Source organism: Nicotiana sylvestris, chromosome 4 (assembly GCF_000393655.2).
Source record: "Nicotiana sylvestris chromosome 4, ASM39365v2, whole genome shotgun sequence".
Classification (NCBI taxonomy): Eukaryota; Viridiplantae; Streptophyta; class Magnoliopsida; order Solanales; family Solanaceae; genus Nicotiana; species Nicotiana sylvestris.
This window is the reverse complement of record NC_091060.1, coordinates 84347807-84358874: the sequence shown is the minus strand read 5'-3', so window position 1 is coordinate 84358874 and position 11068 is coordinate 84347807. Positions and strand designations below refer to the sequence as shown.

The 11068-nt window shown below is 38.7% G+C and overlaps 18 non-coding genes across 18 annotated transcripts; all 18 read right to left on the bottom strand.

The window, feature by feature from the left end:
* Positions 1-155: 155 nt before the first annotated feature.
* Positions 156-274, bottom strand: LOC138890786 (5S ribosomal RNA). The gene has a single exon (XR_011407188.1). It is a non-coding gene; the product is annotated as a 5S ribosomal RNA (ribosomal RNA).
* Positions 275-586: 312 nt separating this feature from the next.
* Positions 587-705, bottom strand: LOC138890775 (5S ribosomal RNA). Its single transcript, XR_011407177.1, has one exon. It is a non-coding gene; the product is annotated as a 5S ribosomal RNA (ribosomal RNA).
* Positions 706-1017: 312 nt separating this feature from the next.
* Positions 1018-1136, bottom strand: LOC138890764 (5S ribosomal RNA). The gene has a single exon (XR_011407166.1). It is a non-coding gene; the product is annotated as a 5S ribosomal RNA (ribosomal RNA).
* A 312-nt stretch (positions 1137-1448) lies between these two features.
* LOC138890753 (5S ribosomal RNA) lies at positions 1449-1567 on the bottom strand. The gene has a single exon (XR_011407155.1). It is a non-coding gene; the product is annotated as a 5S ribosomal RNA (ribosomal RNA).
* A 311-nt stretch (positions 1568-1878) lies between these two features.
* Positions 1879-1997, bottom strand: LOC138890742 (5S ribosomal RNA). The gene has a single exon (XR_011407144.1). It is a non-coding gene; the product is annotated as a 5S ribosomal RNA (ribosomal RNA).
* A 312-nt stretch (positions 1998-2309) lies between these two features.
* Positions 2310-2428, bottom strand: LOC138890730 (5S ribosomal RNA). The gene has a single exon (XR_011407132.1). It is a non-coding gene; the product is annotated as a 5S ribosomal RNA (ribosomal RNA).
* A 312-nt stretch (positions 2429-2740) lies between these two features.
* LOC138890719 (5S ribosomal RNA) lies at positions 2741-2859 on the bottom strand. Its single transcript, XR_011407121.1, has one exon. It is a non-coding gene; the product is annotated as a 5S ribosomal RNA (ribosomal RNA).
* A 312-nt stretch (positions 2860-3171) lies between these two features.
* Positions 3172-3290, bottom strand: LOC138890707 (5S ribosomal RNA). The gene has a single exon (XR_011407109.1). It is a non-coding gene; the product is annotated as a 5S ribosomal RNA (ribosomal RNA).
* Positions 3291-3601: 311 nt separating this feature from the next.
* LOC138890696 (5S ribosomal RNA) lies at positions 3602-3720 on the bottom strand. The gene has a single exon (XR_011407098.1). It is a non-coding gene; the product is annotated as a 5S ribosomal RNA (ribosomal RNA).
* A 311-nt stretch (positions 3721-4031) lies between these two features.
* On the bottom strand, positions 4032-4150 carry LOC138890685 (5S ribosomal RNA). The gene has a single exon (XR_011407087.1). It is a non-coding gene; the product is annotated as a 5S ribosomal RNA (ribosomal RNA).
* Positions 4151-4461: 311 nt separating this feature from the next.
* LOC138890674 (5S ribosomal RNA) lies at positions 4462-4580 on the bottom strand. Its single transcript, XR_011407076.1, has one exon. It is a non-coding gene; the product is annotated as a 5S ribosomal RNA (ribosomal RNA).
* A 311-nt stretch (positions 4581-4891) lies between these two features.
* On the bottom strand, positions 4892-5010 carry LOC138890663 (5S ribosomal RNA). Its single transcript, XR_011407065.1, has one exon. It is a non-coding gene; the product is annotated as a 5S ribosomal RNA (ribosomal RNA).
* A 311-nt stretch (positions 5011-5321) lies between these two features.
* On the bottom strand, positions 5322-5440 carry LOC138890652 (5S ribosomal RNA). The gene has a single exon (XR_011407053.1). It is a non-coding gene; the product is annotated as a 5S ribosomal RNA (ribosomal RNA).
* A 312-nt stretch (positions 5441-5752) lies between these two features.
* LOC138890641 (5S ribosomal RNA) lies at positions 5753-5871 on the bottom strand. Its single transcript, XR_011407042.1, has one exon. It is a non-coding gene; the product is annotated as a 5S ribosomal RNA (ribosomal RNA).
* Positions 5872-6183: 312 nt separating this feature from the next.
* LOC138890630 (5S ribosomal RNA) lies at positions 6184-6302 on the bottom strand. Its single transcript, XR_011407031.1, has one exon. It is a non-coding gene; the product is annotated as a 5S ribosomal RNA (ribosomal RNA).
* A 312-nt stretch (positions 6303-6614) lies between these two features.
* On the bottom strand, positions 6615-6733 carry LOC138891006 (5S ribosomal RNA). The gene has a single exon (XR_011407367.1). It is a non-coding gene; the product is annotated as a 5S ribosomal RNA (ribosomal RNA).
* A 311-nt stretch (positions 6734-7044) lies between these two features.
* LOC138890950 (5S ribosomal RNA) lies at positions 7045-7163 on the bottom strand. Its single transcript, XR_011407312.1, has one exon. It is a non-coding gene; the product is annotated as a 5S ribosomal RNA (ribosomal RNA).
* Positions 7164-7475: 312 nt separating this feature from the next.
* LOC138890682 (5S ribosomal RNA) lies at positions 7476-7594 on the bottom strand. Its single transcript, XR_011407084.1, has one exon. It is a non-coding gene; the product is annotated as a 5S ribosomal RNA (ribosomal RNA).
* Between the last annotated feature and the right edge of the window lie 3474 nt (positions 7595-11068).

The following is an 11068-nucleotide window of genomic DNA, read 5'->3' as shown; positions in this document are numbered from 1 at the left end:
AACCAAGACGTAGTGACATGTCAAGATCCTCTTTAATTTTTTTTATCATTCATGTAAAAAAAATATCGTTTACACTGCGTAAAAGTCATTTGTGATTTTATTGGATCTACCATCGATATATTAAAAGAAGTAGGATACAAATTTTGCCAAAAAAAAGGATGCAACACGAGGACTTCCCAGGGGGTCACCCATCCTAGTACTACTCTCGCCCAAGCACGCTTAACTTCGGAGTTCTGATGGGATCCGGTGCGTTAGTGCTGGTATGATCGCATCCAACATTCCTTGCACTCTAAATTTTCTTATTACCCTTCCTCCTTCCGCTCTAGGTGCGAAAGTGTGAAGCCTTAAAACGACATAACTTTACGCTCATTTATCCGTTTTACGCGATTCCTCTTTTGATTTTATGTATTTTTACGGATGCCGCCTTCGAAACCAAGACGTAGTGACATGTCAAGATCCTCTTTAATTTTTTTTTATCATTCATGTAAAAAAAATATCGTTTACACTGCGTAAAAGTCATTTGTGATTTTATTGGATCTACCATCGATATATTAAAAGAAGTAGGATACAAATTTTGCCAAAAAAAAGGATGCAACACGAGGACTTCCCAGGGGGTCACCCATCCTAGTACTACTCTCGCCCAAGCACGCTTAACTTCGGAGTTCTGATGGGATCCGGTGCGTTAGTGCTGGTATGATCGCATCCAACATTCCTTGCACTCTAAATTTTCTTATTACCCTTCCTCCTTCCGCTCTAGGTGCGAAAGTGTGAAGCCTTAAAACGACATAACTTTACGCTCATTTATCCGTTTTACGCGATTCCTCTTTTGATTTTATGTATTTTTACGGATGCCGCCTTCGAAACCAAGACGTAGTGACATGTCAAGATCCTCTTTAATTTTTTTTTATCATTCATGTAAAAAAAATATCGTTTACACTGCGTAAAAGTCATTTGTGATTTTATTGGATCTACCATCGATATATTAAAAGAAGTAGGATACAAATTTTGCCAAAAAAAAGGATGCAACACGAGGACTTCCCAGGGGGTCACCCATCCTAGTACTACTCTCGCCCAAGCACGCTTAACTTCGGAGTTCTGATGGGATCCGGTGCGTTAGTGCTGGTATGATCGCATCCAACATTCCTTGCACTCTAAATTTTCTTATTACCCTTCCTCCTTCCGCTCTAGGTGCGAAAGTGTGAAGCCTTAAAACGACATAACTTTACGCTCATTTATCCGTTTTACGCGATTCCTCTTTTGATTTTATGTATTTTTACGGATGCCGCCTTCGAAACCAAGACGTAGTGACATGTCAAGATCCTCTTTAATTTTTTTTTATCATTCATGTAAAAAAAATATCGTTTACACTGCGTAAAAGTCATTTGTGATTTTATTGGATCTACCATCGATATATTAAAAGAAGTAGGATACAAATTTTGCCAAAAAAAAGGATGCAACACGAGGACTTCCCAGGGGGTCACCCATCCTAGTACTACTCTCGCCCAAGCACGCTTAACTTCGGAGTTCTGATGGGATCCGGTGCGTTAGTGCTGGTATGATCGCATCCAACATTCCTTGCACTCTAAATTTTCTTATTACCCTTCCTCCTTCCGCTCTAGGTGCGAAAGTGTGAAGCCTTAAAACGACATAACTTTACGCTCATTTATCCGTTTTACGCGATTCCTCTTTTGATTTTATGTATTTTTACGGATGCCGCCTTCGAAACCAAGACGTAGTGACATGTCAAGATCCTCTTTAATTTTTTTTATCATTCATGTAAAAAAAATATCGTTTACACTGCGTAAAAGTCATTTGTGATTTTATTGGATCTACCATCGATATATTAAAAGAAGTAGGATACAAATTTTGCCAAAAAAAAGGATGCAACACGAGGACTTCCCAGGGGGTCACCCATCCTAGTACTACTCTCGCCCAAGCACGCTTAACTTCGGAGTTCTGATGGGATCCGGTGCGTTAGTGCTGGTATGATCGCATCCAACATTCCTTGCACTCTAAATTTTCTTATTACCCTTCCTCCTTCCGCTCTAGGTGCGAAAGTGTGAAGCCTTAAAACGACATAACTTTACGCTCATTTATCCGTTTTACGCGATTCCTCTTTTGATTTTATGTATTTTTACGGATGCCGCCTTCGAAACCAAGACGTAGTGACATGTCAAGATCCTCTTTAATTTTTTTTTATCATTCATGTAAAAAAAATATCGTTTACACTGCGTAAAAGTCATTTGTGATTTTATTGGATCTACCATCGATATATTAAAAGAAGTAGGATACAAATTTTGCCAAAAAAAAGGATGCAACACGAGGACTTCCCAGGGGGTCACCCATCCTAGTACTACTCTCGCCCAAGCACGCTTAACTTCGGAGTTCTGATGGGATCCGGTGCGTTAGTGCTGGTATGATCGCATCCAACATTCCTTGCACTCTAAATTTTCTTATTACCCTTCCTCCTTCCGCTCTAGGTGCGAAAGTGTGAAGCCTTAAAACGACATAACTTTACGCTCATTTATCCGTTTTACGCGATTCCTCTTTTGATTTTATGTATTTTTACGGATGCCGCCTTCGAAACCAAGACGTAGTGACATGTCAAGATCCTCTTTAATTTTTTTTTATCATTCATGTAAAAAAAATATCGTTTACACTGCGTAAAAGTCATTTGTGATTTTATTGGATCTACCATCGATATATTAAAAGAAGTAGGATACAAATTTTGCCAAAAAAAAGGATGCAACACGAGGACTTCCCAGGGGGTCACCCATCCTAGTACTACTCTCGCCCAAGCACGCTTAACTTCGGAGTTCTGATGGGATCCGGTGCGTTAGTGCTGGTATGATCGCATCCAACATTCCTTGCACTCTAAATTTTCTTATTACCCTTCCTCCTTCCGCTCTAGGTGCGAAAGTGTGAAGCCTTAAAACGACATAACTTTACGCTCATTTATCCGTTTTACGCGATTCCTCTTTTGATTTTATGTATTTTTACGGATGCCGCCTTCGAAACCAAGACGTAGTGACATGTCAAGATCCTCTTTAATTTTTTTTTATCATTCATGTAAAAAAAATATCGTTTACACTGCGTAAAAGTCATTTGTGATTTTATTGGATCTACCATCGATATATTAAAAGAAGTAGGATACAAATTTTGCCAAAAAAAAGGATGCAACACGAGGACTTCCCAGGGGGTCACCCATCCTAGTACTACTCTCGCCCAAGCACGCTTAACTTCGGAGTTCTGATGGGATCCGGTGCGTTAGTGCTGGTATGATCGCATCCAACATTCCTTGCACTCTAAATTTTCTTATTACCCTTCCTCCTTCCGCTCTAGGTGCGAAAGTGTGAAGCCTTAAAACGACATAACTTTACGCTCATTTATCCGTTTTACGCGATTCCTCTTTTGATTTTATGTATTTTTACGGATGCCGCCTTCGAAACCAAGACGTAGTGACATGTCAAGATCCTCTTTAATTTTTTTTATCATTCATGTAAAAAAAATATCGTTTACACTGCGTAAAAGTCATTTGTGATTTTATTGGATCTACCATCGATATATTAAAAGAAGTAGGATACAAATTTTGCCAAAAAAAAGGATGCAACACGAGGACTTCCCAGGGGGTCACCCATCCTAGTACTACTCTCGCCCAAGCACGCTTAACTTCGGAGTTCTGATGGGATCCGGTGCGTTAGTGCTGGTATGATCGCATCCAACATTCCTTGCACTCTAAATTTTCTTATTACCCTTCCTCCTTCCGCTCTAGGTGCGAAAGTGTGAAGCCTTAAAACGACATAACTTTACGCTCATTTATCCGTTTTACGCGATTCCTCTTTTGATTTTATGTATTTTTACGGATGCCGCCTTCGAAACCAAGACGTAGTGACATGTCAAGATCCTCTTTAATTTTTTTTATCATTCATGTAAAAAAAATATCGTTTACACTGCGTAAAAGTCATTTGTGATTTTATTGGATCTACCATCGATATATTAAAAGAAGTAGGATACAAATTTTGCCAAAAAAAAGGATGCAACACGAGGACTTCCCAGGGGGTCACCCATCCTAGTACTACTCTCGCCCAAGCACGCTTAACTTCGGAGTTCTGATGGGATCCGGTGCGTTAGTGCTGGTATGATCGCATCCAACATTCCTTGCACTCTAAATTTTCTTATTACCCTTCCTCCTTCCGCTCTAGGTGCGAAAGTGTGAAGCCTTAAAACGACATAACTTTACGCTCATTTATCCGTTTTACGCGATTCCTCTTTTGATTTTATGTATTTTTACGGATGCCGCCTTCGAAACCAAGACGTAGTGACATGTCAAGATCCTCTTTAATTTTTTTTATCATTCATGTAAAAAAAATATCGTTTACACTGCGTAAAAGTCATTTGTGATTTTATTGGATCTACCATCGATATATTAAAAGAAGTAGGATACAAATTTTGCCAAAAAAAAGGATGCAACACGAGGACTTCCCAGGGGGTCACCCATCCTAGTACTACTCTCGCCCAAGCACGCTTAACTTCGGAGTTCTGATGGGATCCGGTGCGTTAGTGCTGGTATGATCGCATCCAACATTCCTTGCACTCTAAATTTTCTTATTACCCTTCCTCCTTCCGCTCTAGGTGCGAAAGTGTGAAGCCTTAAAACGACATAACTTTACGCTCATTTATCCGTTTTACGCGATTCCTCTTTTGATTTTATGTATTTTTACGGATGCCGCCTTCGAAACCAAGACGTAGTGACATGTCAAGATCCTCTTTAATTTTTTTTATCATTCATGTAAAAAAAATATCGTTTACACTGCGTAAAAGTCATTTGTGATTTTATTGGATCTACCATCGATATATTAAAAGAAGTAGGATACAAATTTTGCCAAAAAAAAGGATGCAACACGAGGACTTCCCAGGGGGTCACCCATCCTAGTACTACTCTCGCCCAAGCACGCTTAACTTCGGAGTTCTGATGGGATCCGGTGCGTTAGTGCTGGTATGATCGCATCCAACATTCCTTGCACTCTAAATTTTCTTATTACCCTTCCTCCTTCCGCTCTAGGTGCGAAAGTGTGAAGCCTTAAAACGACATAACTTTACGCTCATTTATCCGTTTTACGCGATTCCTCTTTTGATTTTATGTATTTTTACGGATGCCGCCTTCGAAACCAAGACGTAGTGACATGTCAAGATCCTCTTTAATTTTTTTTATCATTCATGTAAAAAAAATATCGTTTACACTGCGTAAAAGTCATTTGTGATTTTATTGGATCTACCATCGATATATTAAAAGAAGTAGGATACAAATTTTGCCAAAAAAAAGGATGCAACACGAGGACTTCCCAGGGGGTCACCCATCCTAGTACTACTCTCGCCCAAGCACGCTTAACTTCGGAGTTCTGATGGGATCCGGTGCGTTAGTGCTGGTATGATCGCATCCAACATTCCTTGCACTCTAAATTTTCTTATTACCCTTCCTCCTTCCGCTCTAGGTGCGAAAGTGTGAAGCCTTAAAACGACATAACTTTACGCTCATTTATCCGTTTTACGCGATTCCTCTTTTGATTTTATGTATTTTTACGGATGCCGCCTTCGAAACCAAGACGTAGTGACATGTCAAGATCCTCTTTAATTTTTTTTTATCATTCATGTAAAAAAAATATCGTTTACACTGCGTAAAAGTCATTTGTGATTTTATTGGATCTACCATCGATATATTAAAAGAAGTAGGATACAAATTTTGCCAAAAAAAAGGATGCAACACGAGGACTTCCCAGGGGGTCACCCATCCTAGTACTACTCTCGCCCAAGCACGCTTAACTTCGGAGTTCTGATGGGATCCGGTGCGTTAGTGCTGGTATGATCGCATCCAACATTCCTTGCACTCTAAATTTTCTTATTACCCTTCCTCCTTCCGCTCTAGGTGCGAAAGTGTGAAGCCTTAAAACGACATAACTTTACGCTCATTTATCCGTTTTACGCGATTCCTCTTTTGATTTTATGTATTTTTACGGATGCCGCCTTCGAAACCAAGACGTAGTGACATGTCAAGATCCTCTTTAATTTTTTTTTATCATTCATGTAAAAAAAATATCGTTTACACTGCGTAAAAGTCATTTGTGATTTTATTGGATCTACCATCGATATATTAAAAGAAGTAGGATACAAATTTTGCCAAAAAAAAGGATGCAACACGAGGACTTCCCAGGGGGTCACCCATCCTAGTACTACTCTCGCCCAAGCACGCTTAACTTCGGAGTTCTGATGGGATCCGGTGCGTTAGTGCTGGTATGATCGCATCCAACATTCCTTGCACTCTAAATTTTCTTATTACCCTTCCTCCTTCCGCTCTAGGTGCGAAAGTGTGAAGCCTTAAAACGACATAACTTTACGCTCATTTATCCGTTTTACGCGATTCCTCTTTTGATTTTATGTATTTTTACGGATGCCGCCTTCGAAACCAAGACGTAGTGACATGTCAAGATCCTCTTTAATTTTTTTTTATCATTCATGTAAAAAAAATATCGTTTACACTGCGTAAAAGTCATTTGTGATTTTATTGGATCTACCATCGATATATTAAAAGAAGTAGGATACAAATTTTGCCAAAAAAAAGGATGCAACACGAGGACTTCCCAGGGGGTCACCCATCCTAGTACTACTCTCGCCCAAGCACGCTTAACTTCGGAGTTCTGATGGGATCCGGTGCGTTAGTGCTGGTATGATCGCATCCAACATTCCTTGCACTCTAAATTTTCTTATTACCCTTCCTCCTTCCGCTCTAGGTGCGAAAGTGTGAAGCCTTAAAACGACATAACTTTACGCTCATTTATCCGTTTTACGCGATTCCTCTTTTGATTTTATGTATTTTTACGGATGCCGCCTTCGAAACCAAGACGTAGTGACATGTCAAGATCCTCTTTAATTTTTTTTATCATTCATGTAAAAAAAATATCGTTTACACTGCGTAAAAGTCATTTGTGATTTTATTGGATCTACCATCGATATATTAAAAGAAGTAGGATACAAATTTTGCCAAAAAAAAGGATGCAACACGAGGACTTCCCAGGGGGTCACCCATCCTAGTACTACTCTCGCCCAAGCACGCTTAACTTCGGAGTTCTGATGGGATCCGGTGCGTTAGTGCTGGTATGATCGCATCCAACATTCCTTGCACTCTAAATTTTCTTATTACCCTTCCTCCTTCCGCTCTAGGTGCGAAAGTGTGAAGCCTTAAAACGACATAACTTTACGCTCATTTATCCGTTTTACGCGATTCCTCTTTTGATTTTATGTATTTTTACGGATGCCGCCTTCGAAACCAAGACGTAGTGACATGTCAAGATCCTCTTTAATTTTTTTTTATCATTCATGTAAAAAAAATATCGTTTACACTGCGTAAAAGTCATTTGTGATTTTATTGGATCTACCATCGATATATTAAAAGAAGTAGGATACAAATTTTGCCAAAAAAAAGGATGCAACACGAGGACTTCCTAGGGGGTCACCCATCCTAGTACTACTCTCGCCCAAGCACGCTTAACTTCGGAGTTCTGATGGGATCCGGTGCGTTAGTGCTGGTATGATCGCATCCAACATTCCTTGCACTCTAAATTTTCTTATTACCCTTCCTCCTTCCGCTCTAGGTGCGAAAGTGTGAAGCCTTAAAACGACATAACTTTACGCTCATTTATCCGTTTTACGCGATTCCTCTTTTGATTTTATGTATTTTTACGGATGCCGCCTTCGAAACCAAGACGTAGTGACATGTCAAGATCCTCTTTAATTTTTTTTTATCATTCATGTAAAAAAAATATTTTTATTTTTATTATCAAATCGTATTTGATGGCGTGTTCGATGTGGGCTCGTGCATTGTTTCACGTTTCATATCAAGTCCATGAACCATCAACATTTGAACCATTGTACTTGAGATACAAAAATATCCAAGATCTATACCTATGAAATACAAAATTATAGGTAAAATGAGACGTTGGTTTTTCATCCAGGTTTGAACCGTCGTAGTGGAGGTACATAAATAGCCAGATTATAAGAGAAAAACCAATGAGCCAAGTTAGACTTGCCTAATAATTCTTGCTATTTTAAATATAGATAGTAATCACTGATGAGATTTGTTTCGTTTTCTGAAATTGAATTTCAAACACTGAAATTGACATACACATTCGCAGTATTGCAGGCATTTCGACCTTGAACTCTTTTATTCCATCTAATTATTCTATAAGAACGAACTATATAGTTGCACCAACTTAGGGGGAAATACAAATTGAATGGGTAAAAGGCTATTTTTCTCGAAATTCGCTCGTCCAAACCGCCTTACGGCAGTTTGCACAGCTAGATCTCGAAAAAATACCGAAAATCAAAAAAAAGATCTTGTCAATCCGATAATTGAGCGTAAAGTTATGACTATTTAAAGTTTCAACTATTCACAACTAGTTCTATGCTCTTGCGCTCTTTATTTTTTTGGGGATAAAAACGGGTGATACTGTTATTTTGATGATTTGAGGTAGCGAGCAAGTTTGTATGATGCTATTACACCTGTGTACATGTTCAGTTTGGAGCCCGAGGGTCTCGAGTGATTTTCGGATGTGTTACAAAAGAGTTTGGAACTGATGGTGGAAGACTTTACTGGTGCAAGCCTGCATATATCGCATTTGTGATGTGCATTTGCGAGCCTCGCTTTTGTGATCATATTACATCATTCGCAATAAATAGGCTGAGCTGGGTATCTTCGCCAAGCGTGGTCACAAGCTTCCAGTCCAAATCATATAACATAGAGGCAAGTATACAAGAACACATGTGTATGATGAAAAAATATCTGATTTCATGCTTCTGGACTGGTATAATAACATGCTAAAGTGTAGGCATATGCAAAGTGTGTTATCATAGCTCAAAATGACAATTTCATCACAGAAATAGCAATTATCAAGTTTATTCAAGCAATTAGTCTCTTCGTAACCTCAAATATTCACAACAATATTACAAATATGAGAAACATTATAACTTAAAGATTAACAGTCAATTCTAGGCATATCATATCCTAAGACTACCTCGAGCATAGATAAATACCCCGTACTCACACATGGACTCAAACCCCACACATATGTACACCCATAATACGTAGTTATCATAAATAATTCAGCCAACTAGTGCCTCAATCAAGTTTATATAAAATACTTACCTCAAACAAGCCAAAACAAATACCGAGCAAGCCAAACAATACTCTAAAAATGACATCCCGCACATATCAACATCCGAACGGCTCGAAACTATCCAAAAGTAACTCAAAACATCAAATAATGCCAAAGGTTGAATCTTTAATCAATTACTCAAAGTCAACCAAAAAGTCAAACTAGAGCCTGCACCTCGGAACCTAATGAAACTCATAAATTCCGACAACTCATTCAATTAGGAGTTCAACTATACAAATTTTACTTAAATCCGACTCTTAATCGATGTTCAAAATCCAAAAATTAACTTTATGAAAGTTTAGACAAAACCCCCCAATTTCTCTTTGAAAAATCATCAATCAAAGGCCAAAATCGAAGATGGAATCATGGAATATAATCAAAACCAAGTAAAAAAATACTTACTCCAATCCATGTGGTTAAAATCTCCTTCAAAATATCCCAAAATCGAGCTCCATATCTCAAAACGTGAATACAATAATCAAAAGGGCCACTTCTATGGTGTCGCTTCTGCGACAAAACTCCACTTTTGTAGAAAAACACTCAGGGCCCGACCAGTTGCACTTGCAGACTTTACTCCGCTTCTGCGACATCGTAGCTGCAATATACCTTCTGCTTCTACAAATCTCTCTCCCAGTCTGCCTTCCTCTCCTGCGAGACATCGCCTGTATCTGGGCTCCCGCAGATGGGCATAATCTTTCCCATTTCGGATAACTTGTTCAGCTTAGACATTTCACCTCTGCGATCAAAATGTCCATATCTGCGGATTCGTTTCAGCGTCCAATCCTCCGCATTTGTAGACTCTGCTCCCATGCATCCACTACCGCTTCTGCCCTCGATGTACCGATTCTGCGGCTCCGCACTTGTGCCCAATATTTCGCAGGTTCGGTCTCACTATGTATCAAAAATCTCAGCAATTCCATTCTAATCCAAAATGGTCCGATTCAATCCGAAACATGCCTGGAACCCTCGGGACCCCGTCTGAACATACCAATAAGTCCTAAAATATAACACGGACCTACTCGAGGCCTCAAATCACACATAATAATATCAAAACCACAAATCGCACCTCAATTCGAACTTAATGAACTTTCAACTTCCAAAACTCGTGCCAAACCATATCAAATCAACCCGAAATGACTTTAAATTTTATACACAATTCCAAATGACATCACAAAGCTATTTCAATTTTTCGGAACTACAATCCAAATCCGATATCATCAAAGTCAATTCCCAGTCAAACCTATGAACTTTTCAAACCTTTATATTGCCAACTTTCGCCAATTAACACCAAAACCTTCAAGAAATATCCAAATACAAATTTGGGCATTCGCCCAAGTCCAAAATCACCATCCCGACCTAACAAACCATCAAAACTCTATTCTGGGGTCAAATACACAAAAGTCAAACTTGATAAACTCTTCCAACTTAAAGGTTCCTAGTTGAGAATCATTCTTCCAAATCAAATTCCGAATCACCTGATAACCAAAACCGACGATTCACACAAGTTATAATACATCATATGAAGCTACTCAATACTTCAAACAACTGAGTAGGATAAAAATGCTCAAAATGACCGGTTGTGTCGTTACAATTATAATTAATTTCAATAAGTAATTAATTACAATAATTATTAATATATTTAATGATTATATTTCATCAATTAAGATTAATTAAGTCTAATTAATTTAATTAATACAAGTTTTAAAAACTCAAAATGCTGTAATTATTATTGTCTAATTAAATTCAACGGGTCTACATTTTAAATCCCATACCAGCTGAATTATACCAAATCACATGCCCAATACATTTTATCCGGCCCGGAACCAACCCTCTCTATCCAAGTTGGCGATCCGTTCCCTCTT